The sequence below is a fragment of the Meleagris gallopavo genome, chromosome 1 (genome assembly GCF_000146605.3).
Source record: "Meleagris gallopavo isolate NT-WF06-2002-E0010 breed Aviagen turkey brand Nicholas breeding stock chromosome 1, Turkey_5.1, whole genome shotgun sequence".
NCBI classification, from domain to species: domain Eukaryota; kingdom Metazoa; phylum Chordata; class Aves; order Galliformes; family Phasianidae; genus Meleagris; species Meleagris gallopavo.
The window spans coordinates 21,234,421-21,239,708 of record NC_015011.2 but is presented as its reverse complement, the minus strand read 5'-3'; the positions used below and the strand labels follow the sequence as shown (position 1 = coordinate 21,239,708).

Below are 5,288 nucleotides of genomic sequence, written 5' to 3'. Positions count from 1 at the left end.
GGTCCAAAAACTAGGCTATTGAATAGTGAGCAGATTTATCTCTGATAGGAGAAATGAATGTGTTTAATTTTACTCTAAAGCTCTGGGCGTTACAGGCAGCCAGGTAATATCCTGACATTGCTCAAATCAATGGCAAAATGCCTGCTGACTTCAATACAGCCAGGATTTCTTCCAAAATTCCTCCAAATAATCTCTGTCAAAATGAGATCAATTCTTTGCTGTGGGTGGGAAGATGTGGAATTGTTCGAAAATGGAAAATGGAGAAGTTGCCAATAACTAAGAGGCATCACAGAATTTGGGAAGTTTCCATCTGGGAAACATCTTCAGTTTTTCTTTCATATATATTAGAAAATATCTTTCCTATTTTCTGAAGCTAATTAACTGGGGAAAAAAATTCTTCATGGGGGTAAAACAAGTGAACAGGCTACGAGATAAAATCAGTACCAGAAATATTACTAGAAGTATCCTCTTGTCCCCTTTTTTTGTGAATCTGTGTACCAGACTGTGCACTTGGAAATGGAACGTCTTGTTTAAATGTTACTTAGAATTAATTCACAAAATCTAACAATAAGGAAGGATATTTCAGAGAATTTTAGAAAAAAGGGCTTGTTTCTTCCTGTTTTTCCAGTTACTTAAAATCCAATCCAGTAAATAGAGTACACACAACTTTTTTTCTTGTTCTGTTTCTTTTTTTTTTTCCCGAATCTAGGTCATTTCCGTTACCCTTCACTTTGAAACCAAGAAAGGAAGACATAAATACAAAATACAAAGCAACCCTTTCTGAACTCCAAAATATCAACTTGCCATTTATTAAATTTTTAAATAATAAATGGTTATAAAACACAGTCTTTATTTTATTGTTTCCAATCAGCCCAGGGCCAATGGTGACTGAGGATAGTAACTGATCAGCTCAGGCCCACGAATTTGTGTCTGCTGATGGCTGGGACCATGCATCCTTCCTTAACAGGGAAGCAAGCAGGGACACCACTTAGCCACAAACTGAGACAAAGATTACAACAAAAAACACTGGTCCAAGTGAGCAGGTAGCAAAGTACCAGCAAACATAATAGAATATCTTTAAGTCTCGTGAGTGAGAAATTAACTTTCCTCTCTTCTCTGAGACGTCTGTGACACTAAGTTAATGCTTCAAAACTGAACAAATCTCATTTCAGGGAATGACTAAGTCACAGCCTGAACCAATGACTGAGCACCTGGTGAAGGGAAACAGCCAACCCTGGGAGCACAGATGAAAGCAATTCACCTGTGCAACCAGAACCAGGCTGCACTCCTCCCTAAGCCTCATTTAAAGGCTGGCAGTCACAAGGGAAGAGTCTCTACCTAGAGATCCTGGAGTGTTTGGTGAGCTCTTACCCTTGGGACAGGTGAGCAAATCTTTATTTAGCTGGTTTGTGGCTATCACACTTTTTTGCGTAATTTGGAATTGGTTATCTGCTATTGCCTTTGCCTACAGAAAAAAGAAAATCAGTTTTGCCATTAATTGAACTATGAGACCAATTGAAATTCTCCAGTCTTATCACTTAAATCAAATAGCTAGTAAGTTGTTATGTATGTTTTTTTGTTTGTTTTTATCTCAACAGAGAAATCAGGTAGGCTCTCTGTAGGCTTTTATATATACATAGGTTGCTCTGTAAGTAATGCCTCCTATTTATTTTTGTGGAAACTACAACTGATACAACTAGTGTAATAATGCTATTTGATAGAACTAGTTCTCAGCTGCTATGTGTCACAAATGTAGTGCAAGAATTAAATATAATGGAGTGTTATTGGAAAGATTCAACCTGAATGTCAACGTTCAGTATTGTGCTCTGGGCCAACATTATGAAACAGGAGGCAGTACCTTCAGAGAAGCCTTTGTATATTAACAACGAAGATAAAAACATACCAACTTTGTTATGCAAAGTAACCAAACTCCATTTCAGACGGAGTTCAGGCTTTGCCCAGGAAGTTATACTTCATAGCTTTACATTTGATAGTGACTGAGCATCCATCTGTTCTCTTTGGCAGTTGTCAGAACTGGTTGGGTTTTTTTTTTCTGTTTAATGTTAGTGTTCATAAGGCAGTAACTGTTTACTTTATCAAAGTGGCTTTCTTCTCAACTCTCTCTGCAGTGCAGTTTGTAACAAGCCAGGTCAGATATTGTTGCATGAAAGGCATGTTTCTTGAGAGATATTACATCTGTAGGTTAAAAGGAGTGCATCCTTTGCTAATAGCAAACTGCATTCCTTCTGCTGCAATACAGAATATGAAAAAGAAAATAAAACCAATATAAGCTCTGAAAGAGCTTTGTTCCTCTCTTCTCTGAAGAGAAGGGAAGAAGGCAATGCTATGGAAGTCTGCAAAGAAAGAATGGAAGCTATTTATGAGTAACACCTTTAGTAGGAAAACTAAACCTAGCAGGAAAAGCAGAGTTTTTATCCATTGGTTTTAGAAGCGCTGCCAATATAGTAAAACTTGCATCATGCAAGCTAAGGCTTTTACCTGATCATTGATGGACTGTTTCTTATTTCTTACAGAGCCAAAGCTTCTCTGCCATCCGATCATTGTGTTGTTGCTGGTTGTGCTGCACTACAACAGAGACCTATTATCATTCACTGACTGGATTCAGTTTTCTGGAAATTGCATCTTTCCTGTTGGTTCTAGGTCAAACTTTGCAGTCAGCAGAGCAGACTGGGATGGAAAAATGCCCCTGAGGTCTATGGAATTTTGTATATAGAAGACTGTAGGGGAGCTTTTATTTTTAAAAGCTGAAAAGAATAAGGGAAAGAAGCAATTACACTCTTAGGTTCATGTTGCAAGGACTTCAATATTATGCATGCAGTTGAGATTAAATTGATCTGAGAAACACCATTATTCTAGTAGTGAAAAGAATTAAACAATTGCTCAAGTTAAACTTCTAAATAACCTAATTAACTTTTTGAAGTGGGTTCTTTTAGTCTCTTCAAAATTAGCACTTCAACATCTATGAAACTGTCTTAAAAAGATTTTGACTACTTACAGGATATGAGACATCCTATTTCAGATATGAATTAGTTCTAAGTAGTTAATTTTACTACATCTTACTTTTGCATTGTCAATGTTAATTTTTATAATTTGATATATCTTAGTCTCTGAAGGAACTTATTAAAGATGTTAGAGATCTTATTTACAGTCTCAAACCCTGCTACTTCAAGTATGCAACCACTGAAATATTGTAATGTGTCAAGGAAAGTCATTTTTCAAATGATCAGGCAGAACTAACCAGATGTATGAGGTAGCCTCACACTTATGTTTGCAGGTCTGAGTCATAACTACACGAATGTTTATGAATGTTAAATTGGTAGGACAAAAGCAGAAATAACTCAAGGAGTACAAGATATTGCATGACTTTGCCATCACCTAGCGAGAAAGTAACCCTCTAGATAAAAGCCAGACTATCGAGCTGCCATTCTCCCCACACAAACCTGATGCTCACCATTTTTCTGATGGTCCAAACCAAGCAAGGAGGTGTGGAAGTGTTCACACCAGGAATGCCTTGTCTTGTGATAGATGGGTAGAAACCCCAGGTTGGGGGACTCAGGAAGGTACTTGTCTTGGCTACAGGCAGCATGGATTCAGGCTGCTTTTGCTCAGCAAGGGTTCCTTGATGGGAGGCAGCCATACAGGATGATGGGCCACAGCCCTGCTATGGTTTGTGGCCAGCGAATGGCTGCAGGATGCTTGGTGCCTGCAGCTGACTGCCTCTGTCATTGCCTGCTTAGCCTTGTGGGGACAAGTAGTACTACTTTTCTTTGTACACGGCGAGAAGTTGGGAGACATAGGCTTCTAGCTTATGCTCTCTAAATTGCTCTTGGTAAGTGTTCAGAGCAGTCCTCTTCTCTGCACTGTACATTTGAGGGAGGTGGGCATGTTTTCTGCATAGCTTGAGCTACAGTTAAAAGGACAGTTGTTTGACTGTAGGGAGGATTTAGTTTGGACATAAACTCAGGGTGGGGTATAATCCAATTATGACTGCTGTGCTTATGTTCTCCACATGTGAAATGGAAGTGGCAGTGCCTTGCACAGAACTTGTGTAGTTTTCTAAACATTAAGGAACCAAGATCACTCCTATATCATATTCGTGTCTCCATCCAAGACCGAACCTCCTCAGATTCCTAGCTCAGTGAGGCTTTCTATTTCTCTACTCATCCCAGGGCCTGGAGCACTTTTGTCCAACTTCCTTATGCCTGTACCTTAATGAAACAGGAGTATGATTTCAAATCTATGGTTACTGGTGAAATGTAAAATTTGTGGAAAATAACTTCTCTATTGAAACTCTATTTGCTGTAATACTTTGCTGTAATACTCATGAAAAATATTACACATGCCATTTATCAGTCCTTAATGGGAACCAGGAACCTAATTGGCAGCTCACCAGATGAATAAAGAATACAGAAAGATACCAGCTTCCCAGGGATGTGCCTAGATAACTGGATATAGAATACACATTCTGTGGCTCAGTTCTCATAAATACTGCCTTTGTAGTTGAATTCAGTAGTTTTATGTGGTCAGGAACTCTGTAATGCAGGGTCCAAGTAGTAATGTCTCTCAAAGTTACAGCACATACTCCTGCATTTTACTCTAGCATTAAGTTACACTGCGAGGATGGACACAGCATAACTACGCATAGCAACCTTGAGTAGCATTACATGAGCATGGGTATATTTTTGCTTTTTTCTACTTCTTAAAGAATATGCTCTTTCTGAGCCACAGAAATCAGTTGAAAGTACTTCAGATTCAAGGTAATGTTATGGGTACTTTGCTACACTTCTGATGGATAATAAAAGCCTACTAAAGGGCTAAGAGTCAATCATTATAACTGTTAAGAAATGATCTTAATGAAAAGAGATTAAAATCTGTGGGATTACTTTATTTTTCTCCTGACACTGATGACAGAATGAGATCTTCCATCCCTGCTTCTCTGGCATTTATAATCTGTACATGCTTCTGAAAACATACAGCAGTCTTTTCAAGGCTTGGATGTATGGCATATATGGCAAATGTTTCCTTTGTTTCTGTTTTTGTTTTGTTAGGAAAGACAGTCAAAGAATTTGGGAACATGAGGAAAGTCCCAAAGTATTTAAGAGAGAGTGATTATTAAGAAGTGAAAGCACTGATAAATAAACTCACTGTCTTCACCCAGGGAGAATGGAACTGATGAAAGGTTCAGAAAGAACCTTGCTTGTCTTAATGAGAAGAGGAATACAGTGGTGAATCTGGGCAACTCCCCCTTAGAATTTGTGTAATGTGTA

The 5,288-nt window shown here is 38.4% G+C and overlaps 1 long non-coding RNA gene across 1 annotated transcript; it reads left to right on the top strand.

Annotated features, from left to right (window-relative positions):
* Positions 1 to 1,293: 1,293 nt before the first annotated feature.
* LOC109365542 lies at positions 1,294 to 4,492 on the top strand. Its single transcript, XR_002111231.1, has 2 exons — positions 1,294 to 1,382; positions 2,535 to 4,492. It is a non-coding gene; the product is annotated as an uncharacterized LOC109365542 (long non-coding RNA).
* Positions 4,493 to 5,288: the final 796 nt, after the last annotated feature.